This window comes from Monodelphis domestica, chromosome 1 (assembly GCF_027887165.1).
Source record: "Monodelphis domestica isolate mMonDom1 chromosome 1, mMonDom1.pri, whole genome shotgun sequence".
NCBI classification, from domain to species: domain Eukaryota; kingdom Metazoa; phylum Chordata; class Mammalia; order Didelphimorphia; family Didelphidae; genus Monodelphis; species Monodelphis domestica.
This window is the reverse complement of record NC_077227.1, coordinates 135,181,072-135,194,772: the sequence shown is the minus strand read 5'-3', so window position 1 is coordinate 135,194,772 and position 13,701 is coordinate 135,181,072.

Here is a 13,701-nt window from a genome sequence, read left to right as displayed (position 1 = left end):
TTGATTACCATTATAGTCTTAAAATTTTTTCAAATATGTCAGCATTCCTAAATATCTATAATTCACTGAAATGTTTTCCCTGGAAATAAAGAGTCTAACAACTCTAATAACCTGGAAATGTTCATGAATGGCTATGTCAAAAAGAAAATCATTGTTACTTGGTAGTCAGATTTCTGATGATATTTTCTTTTTAAATTTAGCTAGTGTGGCCATCAGATGAAAAATCAATAATGCATAATTAAGTCATATTCAAAACCATTTCAATGGTGTAGGAGCTTCCATTATTTAGCAATACAGATTATCAACAAAACATTTATGTAGATTTCAAATGTTAAAAGATAAAAAAAGGTTTTTGGTGCAAGTGGAAAATGTGCATTTGTCAAATATTGTTTTCAGTTTTATTATAGGTTAGTTATCTGGGAGGCCAAGAAATTTATTATTGTTTTAAAGGTTTGATATTTGTGTTTATGCTGTATAGTGATACATTTCAAGTCAATTGTGGCTATATTTTTTTAGCAAGGAACTGCACTTTCATTTAAGAGAAGAAATATAAAATGGGGTTTTTGCTAAACCCAGAACATTTTGCATGATATTCTACTAATTAATGGAGAGAATGCTGACATAATAAGGCATGGTTGAATAACAGGGAAAATTGGTACAAGAGCTTTGAGAAGAGTTGTCTTTCTTCATGCTATCTTTGAGAGAAGTTTTATGTTTCCAGACTCTCAAGGACTGGATTTAGAGAGGCAAAGAGGAAGAGACATACTTTGGAAGCTACAGACATTTAGGGGAAACTGGCTCTATGATCTGTCCTTTATTTTATTGCCTGCCTCATTAGAAATTTGGGGGAATTTTCCTTTGGGTGATATTGTGACCTCTTTTTGTTTAGTGAAATATCATCTGACTACTCCCTAAACAGAATATTTGCTATATATATATTTCCAGCATGTTTTGTGCATAATTTCTCTGATTTCTGTTAGCTATTTTCTTGGATTTACTGGCACTTTAGTATTTATGATAGTCTTTTTTTTTTTAACTAGCATTGGGTAAGAAGGTGTCAAACTGGTGAATGAATGTTAAGGGCTTTTCTCTCCCTGAAAAGAAAGTGTCCAAGAAAGCAGCTTTATTGTTGACAAATGCACTCAAAGAACAGCAATATTTATAGGGGAAGGTAGATTGACATAATTCGGTTTCCAGGACTACTCAAAAACTAGAAAAATTGTCAAGTACCCAGTCTGGAGGTTCTCCAGTGTTTACTGCACCTAGATTCAGATATCATGCTAGCTCTCTTTTTCTCAGAAGTGATATAGACTTTATCTAGAGTTGATCCTATCAACTCATGCTTTTCCAAGAGCAATATAAATCCTTTCCATCCTTTAAGAACCAGTATGACAAAAAAGCCTGCTTGAACCCTCTTCCTAAAATCTCTCTTAGTATTTCATATTTCTCCTATGTGTTCATGATAGTCTATCTTGTAAAATAAGAGTTTACAGTCCAGTCCATAATGTTCCCTACTGGACTATAAGTTCTCTGAGGAGGAACCATGTCTTAGTCATCCTTTTATCTTTCCATTCTTAGCACAGTGCATTTCACATAATAAGTGTTCAATAAATGTGTTTCTTCTATTTTCTCTTTTTAATAGAAAAGGTAGAATTTGACTTTATGATCTCCAGATATCTCACCTTAATTTTTAACTCCAAAATGATTTGGTGTCAAATACTCCAAGAGTAATTAGGCTACTGCTTCTTTGCAATATTTGTCCATTTTTTCCAACTTTTAAATTTTCTTTAATACAGAGTAGGTAATATTAACAACTTTTGGTTTCTCCAGAGTTCCATTTAATAGCTTCACCCAGATTTTCACTTTAGATTGATCCAAAGTAACATACCTCCAACTCACTTTTTTTTTCCATTTGGTATTTTTATTATCTCTAATTATGGGCATAAGATCCAGATAATAACTGGATTCCAGTTTTTTGCTAGACAAATTATGTGCATAATTATAGGCACATGTTTGCCATGATATTGAAGCATCTGATGCTTCTATAAAGAAGATAATTGTCAACCTTTGCACTGTAATTAAGGCTAAATGGGAACCCTAATCATTTTTCAAATGAGCAAACAGTAAGCCAGTCTTGATTGGCTATGTCAAGGCAGTGCATGAAATAGATTTGTTGTATGAGTTAATTAGTGGTCTATGAATGGTATAAATCTCTCTCCACAAAAACCCACATCAGCATTAAGTATTAGAGCTAATTAGCAAGGCATTGTTGTAACTCTGTATGATATTACCTGGATTATGCCTGGAATTCTAAATTCTTAACGGTGCCTTTCTTTTTAATTATTTATTTTTTTCATTTTACTTTCTCCCCTTGAGGTGAATGATTTCAAGTACATTTAGCTCTGTATTGGTTGATTTCACCACGTTCTTCTCTGTCTGACAAGAATAGGAACTGAATCTATGATTTAAGGAATTCTCTGGAGGGAAAGAACCTTCTATCAATGCATGTTAGCAACTTTCATCCAACTTATGGCCTTAGGATTGTTGCCAAGAGCACTGAGAAGTTAGGAAGCTTGTTCTGGGCCACTGTTTGTCAAAGGCAAAACTTATTTCCAGGTCTTTCTGATTTGGAGTTCAACTTTCTACCAACTTTACCACACAACTACCTCTCTTTGCTAATAAGATTAATTTGTCCTTTTGTTTTCTTATTATGGCCTAAAGAGAATCTGGTAGTGCATAAAATTGTTTGCAAAAATTATTGTGAATAAATTTGATTTGTAAGTTTGGGGTAAATGAGAGCTACTCCAGTAAATGCACTACTCCAAAAATCTTAATAGGGTTTCTAAGGCATATTTTCAGAGCCCTTAATTAAATAAGCCTGTTAAGCATGTATATAACAAAAGGCCAGTCCCCCTGACTCTGTCTCTAGTCATCTTGGAAGCAGCCTCAGTTACTAGGAATCAATCAGAAGAATTCACTGCATTATCTCAACAAAGGGCCAGTGCACATATCTACTTCCATAGGACTATGCAAAGGCCCAAGCTCTGTTATCTCATTAAGCTGATTGGATAATTCATCCAGTAAACCAGAAACTCTCCTGATTCCACATTCTCATCCTATATGACTATGGTACTGTTATTTGAAACCAACAGCTATGTAATCAGGCTTATAGAAAAAGAAGAGAAACTGAAGTCTTATCTCTTAAAAATCTTAAAAAGAAAAGTTCAGATTCACATTTTTCTTCCTTTCAGATGATCTCAAGATCTAAATGTTAAAAAGAATTCAGTGATAATCTATACCAAAGTTACAAAGCTCTGTACTATAGGGAAATGATTTCAACTTTGTACTCTGATTCTTCCAAATTTGTACTTACTAACTTGTTCAATTATTCACTCAGTCTATTCATTATTAAGCACCTAAAATATACTCTGTGTGTTTGATGCTGGGGGACATACAGATTGTTTTTTTTTTTTTAAGATAGTCTCTGGCCTCATGAAACTTAACATGTGTGTATGAATGGGCATGTTGGGGGAAGATATAATGAAAACACTGATAATGTAATACATGATATTAAGTGATAAGTGAATTAGAAAATTACAAAAGAATCATTTTCAATGTGTCCAGAGGACAAATGGTTCAAGAGTAGTCTGTCCAGGTGCCTTGCATCTCTACCATGAAGCTGTCTACTTCTGTGATGATCTACATTCCCATCAGCCTCATCCTCTGGTCTCCTTCCTGGCATACAACTTGCTTAGCAGAAACACACAATTCCTCATCTGTGTTTTATCCTCCTATCTCAGACTCAGCAACCAAAGCATCGTACTCTAGTTTAGATTTCTGCTCTCAGGCTGCCCAGTGCTATAAACATGGAATGGATAAAAATGGTGGAATTTCAGCAGCTATTGGTTGGAGTTTCTAGTTTCTCACATTCATTTTGTTTGTGTGGGTAAACTCAGAAAGATGACACCTGATGAATCCAAGTATATACAGATATGAAATTTGGGGCTCTATAGACAGGACTACAAAAACTCTACCAGTTTCCTAAATGATAGGAAGAGAATAGTCTTGAAATAAGATTCATTTTGCTTTTTAAAGGAGAACCGAAGAAGAAATGTCCAATTTCAGCAAGGTATTAGTACTCTCACACATAGTTTCAAAGGGTTACTTGAACCTGATAGTTTTCTCTTTCTCTATAGTTTAATATAAGAATTATTTCCATAAACATTTGTTGAATTAAGTCAATAGAAAGAATTTATGAAATACCAATTGTGTTTCCAGCACTATTGACATTCAAGGGATACCAAAAAAGTCATAATCAAGAACCAAGAACAATAGACAAATGGTCAAAGGATATGAAGAGTTTGTTGAAAGAATTGCAAATCATAAATTACATTAATTTCGAATGAGAATAAGAGAAATACAAATTAAAACAACTCCTGAGTTTTCCCATCTCTGACACATATAGAGAACTTTGTCAAATTTATAAGAATAAGAGCATTTCCCAAATGATAAATTTTCAAAAGATATGAATAAACAGTTTTCAGGTGAAGAAATCAGTCATACATAAGTATATGAAAAATTCTCGAAATCACTACTGATTAGAGAATTTCACATCAAAACAATTCTGATATATCATCTCATACCTATCAGACTGGCTAAAATAATAAGAGGGCAAAATGACAAATGTTGCAGCCAGGGGGAAATGGGGATACTGGTGAAATCGCAAATTGATCCAACCATTTTATAGAGTTATTTGAAATCATGCCCAGAGAGTTATAAAACTATATATACCCTTAAACATGGCAATACTGGATATGTTTCTGGAGGAAACTGGGGGTCTGGAAGACTGAGGGAAAAGGAAAAGGATCTGTAAAAAAGTTACAAAGAAAATACTGTGTGAGTCCTAGGCAAGAAGGTAATTTCTAAGGGGCAGGTAGCATTTGAGAGGAAGCATAATACAGTAAATAGATAACTGGCCTCACAGCCAAGAAAACCTAGGTTTGTGTCTTGCCTCAGATACCTACACTCTGTGATCCAGGATGAACTATTATACTCCTTGGTGCAATAGGCCAGTCATGTCAAAATGAAATAGAAGTGGAGACCACTCAGCTATATATAAAGACCTCTGCAGGTTGCATATTGGTTTAGAAAGCCACATATTAGTCGTGCTTATCTTTTATTGTATTTTTATTCATTTAAAATATTTTCCAATAGCATTGTAATAAAGTTTCAGTCACACTAGAGAGTCATATATCACTGGTAGTCTTGTTTGATGCCTCTACTCTAGGCAACTCTAAGACTTTTGCTTTTAGGGAAATTGAGATATGTTCTAATAGAGGAAATTTGTTTAGCAGGAAGTTCCTGAAACCAGTTAAATCACATGTTTAATCTTTGTTCTTTTTCCTTTAAAGCATGGGCAGCCATACCACTGCTGGGTTTATACCCCCAAAGAGATAATAAGGAAAAATACTTGTACAAAAATATTTATAGCTGGCTCTTTGTGGTGGCAAAAAATTGGAAAATGAGGGGATGCTCTTCGATTGGGGAATGGCTGAACAAATTGTGATATCTGTTGGTGATACTATTGTGCTAAAAGGAATAATGAGCTGGAAGAATTCCATGTGAACTGGAATGACTTCCAGGAATTGATGCAAAATAAAAGGAGTAGAACCAGGAGAACCTTATTCACAGAGATGGATACACTGGCACAATTGAATGTAATGGACTTCTCTACTAGCAATAATTCAATGATCCAGGACAATTCTGAGGGACTTATGAGAAAGAACACTATCCACATCCAGAGAAAGAATGGTGGGAGTAGAAACACAGAAGAAAAACAACTGCTTGATCACATGGTTTGATGGGATGTGATTGGGGATGTAGATTCTAAACCATCACCCTAGTGCAAATATCAATAATATGAAAATAGGTTTTGATCAATGACACATGTAAAACCCAGTGGAATTGTGCATTGGCTATGAGAAGGGGGTGGGAAAAGGGGAGGGAAAGAAATGAATCATGTAATCATGGGAAAATGTTCTTAATTAATCAATTAAATAAAAATTTTTAAAGAAATTTAAAAAATTAAAAAATTAAATATAGGCATGATTTCAATATGCAAAAAATGGGGGAGGAAGGAGGCCATTCCAAGAGTAAACAAAACCTTGCTAGCAGGAAAGCATGGGGAGCATTTGATATGGAGGAAAATAACAATTCAGTATGCTCTGTGCAGTAAATAGAGTATCAGACCTGGAGTCAGGTAGATTCATGTTTCTAAGTTCAAATCCAGTCCCAGGGACTTACTACTTGTGAGACCCTAGGCAATTCACTTAACCCTATTTATCTCAATTTTCTCATCTATAAAATGAACTGGAGAAGAGAAATGCAAGTCATTCCAGTATCTTTGCCAAGAGAGCTCCAAATGAAGTCATAAAGTCATACCTAACTGAAAACAACTCAACAACAACAACAAAGACTTAAAATAGGTAGAATAATGCTAGATTGTGGAAGTCCTTGAAAGGCAAGTTAGTAGGTAATAAAAAGGTAAGAATTTTGGTTGGGGGTGTATTATAATTAGGTAAAGGCATCATGTTATTTTGCCAGGTATATAAAGAATGGACTGTAGAAAGGAGAATAAAGATGAGAAGATATACTAGAAAACTATTGCAATACTAATAATAACACTGTGCTTTTCAAATATGGAATATACATTCATAATATATAAACAGAGATAATGTCATAACTAATAGTGATACAAGCTTGTATTAAGACATGTCAGTGGGAATAGAAAAGAAAGATCAAATGTAAATGATGTTGCAAAGGTCAGACTAACAACTTAGTAACAGAGTGAATTGATGTATTTACATTTACAAAGAATTTACTATGTGTGAATCATTGTGTTAAGCTCCAGTTATACAAAAAGAAAAGCAAGAAAGTCCCTGCACTTAAGAAATTCCTATTAATAGTGTAAGACAGTAGTTTTTAGAAATTTTCAGCATTATAGCAGATGGAAAATTCTGGTGGTCATTATAGTGCTGTAGCAAGGGGATGCATACAGATGAAATGGTTATGAAAGGAAGAGTAGAAAGAAGAATCAGCAGCAATCACGAGTTTTTCAAATAAGAGTTATGTATGATATGATAGTACATAAGAGAAACAACTAAGAGAAAAGACGGATCAGATTTAAATACAAAAATCTAGATCTAACTACCATTTCCCTTACTCTATGAAAATAGAGAAATCCTCCACTCTTTAGAACACATTTAAGATACAAATGGAGAGAGTATGGCTACATGGTCTCTAAGTTAGTTCCCTTCAAGCGCAAACATTCAGCTTGGTTTTGAATATAGTTTTAGGTGTTAGGAGGAGATCTCCTATGAGCAATTGAAAAATATGTCTGGGACTCAAAGGAGAAGTTATGTCTGGAAATGACTATTTAAGAGTCACCTACATGTAGGTGGTAGAAAAAAATCTAGCTGAGTAAAGTTAAAAAAAAAAAAAGAAAATCAAGACCTTGAAGGGAACAAAACATCACTTGGGCACTTTCTGGCTAACTTTGTCTAACAGCAAGATTAGACTAAGTAGATGAAGATACTCATTTGCATGAGATCAGAAATAATATTTGTTGGGAGTGGAAGGTGGAATTCACTTTATGAGCTGACTGATTCATTCAAGAAATGCCAAAGTACATAATTTTTGTCTTCTCTAAGCATTCAATATAGAAAAATGTTTAATTGAAAGTATTTTTAAAGATTAAATTTCTGTCTTCATATTCTGGAAGTGGTCAGTTAGAAAAAAGTTTTCTTTATATGTGTGTATATTCTTTCCTTTCTTCTTTCTGACATATAATAGCTTTGAAGAGAGCAAAACAAAGGGACGACAGGTGTTATCAAAGATAACTTTCTTTCAGGAATTCTTGAGCTGTGTTGACATCAGAGGCCAGAGTAACATTACACTTCTCAAATATAATGAATGGACATCCTCATCACTATCTTCCTGTAGTAATTAACAAAGTTAAAAAGAAAAAGACAGCCCCTGACATTCTTATTTACTGTCTAAAAAGAACACATATAGAACAAAAGTACTAAAAAGTCAGAGTTAAATGAGTTGCAGAAAGAATGGAAAAATGAATAAACTGAAATATTCATCAGCTCAATGGTAAAAACCCCAGCCAATTAAGATAAGGGGACAAGGCCAGGAAAGGGAAATCGGGTACGTATTCACTTTTACCACTTTAATATAAGTGTGGCAAATTCCTTAAAAAGTCAGATTATTTCATGGTTTTCAAAGGAGAGTAAAACACTGACATTTCTTGCTTCCCACACTCATAAAAGTGAAGGTGAGTTTTGAGGCCAAGTGCCCTTTAGAAAAACCTTACTTTGAGTAGAAGCCATAGTAGATAGTTATTAATTCTTTCTAAATTAATTAATTCATTCAAGTAGCATTTACTTATTTCTTATTATAAATAAGAAAATGAATTAAATATCAAGGTGGGAGGGGAGAGGTGATACAAAGATATAGAAAATAAAGCACCTATCAACAAGGAACATAAAACCTAATAGAGTGTGACTATCACTGTATAAAATACTGTCCTCAGTTCTTTGGAGTTTTAAAGATAAATACAGTTTGGAAGAATGTGGAAAATAGTATAAAGGAAGAAAAAATGTATTATGAAGTTAGTAGGAAAGTCGCATGTTTTATAGACTGAGCTAGGAAAAAGATGTTGTGAGAGTATAATTTAACAAGCATTCTCTAACTGATCCTGAATAATATATCTATTTTTTTAAATTCCTGATCCTCATGCTTCTTTTCTGTCCCTGTTCTATACCCCATTGCTTTTCTTGATTTTGTTCTTCATTCTTCATTCTTGAAGCCTATTTCTAGCATAGATTCATCCTAATATCTGTACGCATATGAGAAGGAATGGATAAAAGGTAAAAGAAGACAAGAAATGGGATCCTGATGAGTGGATCATAAGTAATCCTGGTTAGAAGTCAGTAGACTCCAGCAAGGAGGCATGCAAACAAGCATGTATGTAGATAGTGTAACAAAACAATTCCCTATGCACTACTTTCCATATCTCAACCAGCCATAGACATTGTTTTAGCATTTGTTACTCTTGAATTCAAAAGGCTGTGAATTATTCACCCTGCTCCAGCTAACGGTCAATTACAAGACCTGTTCAGATATAAGACAAATAGGTTTCTTTTCCTGAATACTGCATAAATTTCAATATGAGACTAGAAATCCATAGGAATACAAGAGAAAAGCTTCAGAGCTGAAGGCATTTTGGATTTAATTACCATTTGTGATCTATTCACAGGAAAGGGACATAGTGGATAGGATGCTGGACTTGAAGCCAAGAAGAGCTAAATTCACATCAGAAATACTCACTAGTTATATGACCTTAAGAATCATTTAACCTCTTTCAGTATCACTTTTCTCATCTATATAAAACTGGGATCACAATAGTACCTATCTCACAGGTTTTTGGACATAATAAGGAGAACCAAATAATATAATAGCTTTTTGCAAGGCTTTAAGCATAATAAAAGCATTGGCTTTTATTTTCCTATCCTTACCGTATTAAGATGATCTGCAGGAAAATAGAGACTTTTCCTCTGAGCAAAAGGATTATCAATGTCAACTGATTGGGAGCCATGGAAAATTGTAGGCAAAGCCTCCTGAGTAGCACAGTTAGGACTAACAGAAAGAACAATTTGTGACATTGTCAGACGGGAATTACAAAAAGCTGGAGGAGGCTTGATGAATACCACATGCTGGGACCTGTGAAGAACCATGTAGGTACCATATTCTAAGAAGGGGACTTGGACCTTTCACATTATGAGCAAGTCTGTTACATGGGTTATATTTCAGTTCCTCATGCTACCTTGAACTAAAATCTTTAAATGTCTATTGAAACTGAAATGCAAATAACTCCTACAAAGAAAAGAGTTGTTTTGTTTTTGCCATGAAGAAACATGTGGTCTCTGTATTATATCCCTAGCTGTGACCATGGGGAACATACTAATAAGATCCCTGGAATGTACATGAATCTAAGGCCCCTGATGATTGCTAGCATTCAGTGAGGAGGTAAAAATCACAGATGGAGTAAAGAAATATAGATGTCCAGGGAAACCCCTAAAAGAAGTAAAGTTCCATTAACTAAAGATAATCAATGAACAGCTTTAGAAAGAAGCCACTTGATCAGGTTTAATTCTATTTGTGGGAAACCACTAATTGCACCTTCCTTACTACAATTTCAAGCTCTTCCAAACTCTAGACCGGCTTATTCCAAATGTATCTCATCAAGATACAGGGAAACCAAAAGTCATTGCCCCAGATGACTTGTCTTTTTTTTTCCAAATTGGGGACAGAAGGGATCTTATTGCCAGCAAAACAACTGTTTCTAACTTTTTTAAGTGAGAGTAGATTACTATTAGGTTTATTCCATAAAGTGATAAAAAAAGGAAAAGAAAATATATGTTCTAAAATATTTATAGCAGTTCTTTTGGTAGTGGCAAAGAACTGGAAATGGAAAGGACATCCAGCAATTGAAGAATAGTTGAACAAGTTTTGGTATAAGGTTATAATGAAATGCTATTATAAAAGTCATGGAAAGAATGTATGAATTGTGCAAAGTGAAGTGAGCAGAACTAGGAGAATGTGGTAACAGTAACAACAATAATATGTGACTAACTGTTTAACTAATCTGTCAACAAGGTAAGGATTCAGGACAACTCCAAGGGACTCATGACCAAAAAAGTTATCCATTGTCACAGAATTAGCAGCCAGAGTATAAATGTAGGTTGAAACATATCCTTCACTTTATTTCTTCAATGAATTTTTCTCTCATGTAAATAATATGTTTCTTGTTTCACAACATGAAATATATTTTATAAAGTCTATATGATATTACCTGCCTTCTTGGGGAAGGAGTGAGGGGTGGGAGAAACAGAGAGAACTTGCTTGCAAAATGTCAGAAAATGAATATTTAATTTGTTTCTATTGTAATAAAAAGGGTAATCTGTGTGACACTATTTCTGTTGTTGTAATAACTGGATACTCTGGCTTTCTAGAGAGCTGCTAAGTATGGGGACATTTGAGGGCTGCTTAGTTACAACAGGGATAGATATACATTGAGAGACACTGAGAGATGCTGCTACAGGGGAATGCTCTGGGGTTTGCCTATTGATCCCTATTTGATGGCTAATGGATCAATCTATTTCCTACCCTCTTCTTCCCTCACTCCCTCCCTTAACCACCCACTTCTTGAAGCCTTTTGGCTTCCTCCCTCCCCCCTGAGTGGACTATAAAATACTCTTGTTTTTTTTCCTCAGGTAAGGGGTTTATTGGGAAACAACAGGATAGAGAACTGAGGTGAGAGGGATCAGGGTTTCCCTAATCTATAAGGAGAATTTGAGGGTTTGGGAAGTCATTCCAGTCACAGCTGTGACTCTAAGACATCCAGAAAGATGGAGGACAACTGTTTAAAATCTTCTTTCCTTCTTTCAATTCACAAAACCATCAAGGTCTCTCAGCTTAACTCTAGAAGCCCCCCTTAAGGGTCCTTCAGCCTGGGATAAAAGCTAGCAAGATCAGTTCAGCTTCTTCTCCATACAGCCAGGTTTGCCTCCCTTGGTCAGAAAAAACAGAGCTGAGGTTGAGAGAGAGAGAGAGAGAGAGAGAGAGAGAGAGAGAGAGAGAGAGAGAGAGAGAGAGAGAGAGAAAGAGAATCAGTTCCTCTCCCCCTGGTCAGCTTCAACTGCCTCCCCCTGGGAACATTCTGTTTGGAATCTTCTTGATTTTGCAGATCAGGTCCCCAGCTTTGTTTCTTGTATGACCTGGCTTGAAAGTCCTCTCTCTCTTCATGCCTTTTCCACACTATGTGTAATCTGAAAAAAATTAAAATTTTAAATTGAAAAAAGTGATGGTAGAGAGACTGCCCACCTCTAAATAGCAAATAACTATTTTAAAATGTCAGAATCCTGTAAAAACTGCTTATGTAAGGAGAGTTGGGATTAAATCCAACCTCTGATACTAGCTGTATGACCCTTATCAATTAGCAACTTCTCTAACCACCATTTCCTTCAGCTGTAAAATAGAAATAACTGTAGTACTTCAGATGATTGTTATGATGCCAAAATAGATAAGGTTTCAAAATGTTAAAATGTTATCTAAATACCATTTACTAATATTAATATTGCTTTTGTTAAAAATAGTAGCTGATTATGTAATTTAATTGATATATTACAATGCTCAGAAAACTCTTTGTTATCAGTGTGGGTCAGCACCTTTTCTAAATCTTAGAGTTTTAGAAAATTACTTAGATTACTAAGAAGTTGAGACTTAAAAAGGGACACACAGCAAATACATATCCAAGGCAGAACTTAAATATAAGTCTTTTCTGGTTCTTAGACTGGTTCTTGCCAACTGGCAGGCCTCTGGCTCTACACTGGTGAAAAATTGTATTGTGAATAGGATAAATTAGAATTGAAAGGAAATAAAAGCAAAGAAAAAATCTAGAAGGTTGTTTTTATGATCTCATTTCCAAGGAGTCAGGATATGGACAATATATTTAGCAATGAAGAGGAAGAAAGGGATCCTACCACTTCCCCTCCCCTTCCAAAAAAAAAAATGAAGGAAAAACATTTTACATTTGATAATAGACAAAGATGGAGGACACAAAAAAGAGAGACAAAAAAGTTCACCTTCTCCTGGCTTCAATTGTTAGCATTATACTGGTGACTCCAGAACATGCAATTCTAGCCTCAAGTCTCATTTGAGTGTAGCTAAATACCTCAAACTGCTTAGAGGCAGTGCACACTAAGCTAAACATTTTATCTATCTATACTTTTTTCTCAGGACTTCCCAGCATAAATCCCCTGCCTTCACTAGCAGAAATCCCCTACTTTCCCAGCATAAACCCCATAACTTCACATGTTCTTGCTGTTAACCTCCCTCTTATCCTACTTTCCTCACACATACCACAATCATTCTTTCCACTAAGCCTTTTTTCCCCAGTGTGGGGGGAAATCTCTCCAAATTCAACCTATCTTTCCCATTCTGGCTTCTCTTTTCCCTCCATTAAAACTTTATCACTTTTCTAAGATGAAATGAAAATCTTTAATTTTCTCCAAATTATTTATTGCCTTATGTCTATTCAAACACTAAATATTATAGGAAAGTACTTGATACTTTCCTTTTTTTATTTAATTCTTTCTGTTCAAATTCATCCTAATTCTTATAAAACTATGTTCCAAAAAGTTAAGAGCTAATTATAATATACTTCCTCTTGAATTATTCCTTTATGTAGATTTTTTTTATTCTTGTAACATCATTTTTCAGTTGAGTTTGACTCTTCAAGACCCTATTTGGAGTTTTCTGAGTCAAGATTCTTGTAGTAGTTTATCATTTCCTTCTCCAGTTCATTTTACAAATGAGGAAATTGAGGCAAAGAGGGTAAAGTCACTTGCCCATGGTCTCAAAACTAGGAAGCATCTGAAGCCAGATTTGAATCTGGGAAGTTATCTTTCTGATTGCAGACCCAGGACTCTATATACCATGCCAATAACTCTCAGGCAAACCTGTTCTCCTCCAAAGAACCATTAGCTCAAAGGAAAGAACTATGCAGCTAGGTATCAGAATAGAGAAAATAATGAATAAACGATATGAAGTGGTCTCATATATTCAAATTCACAC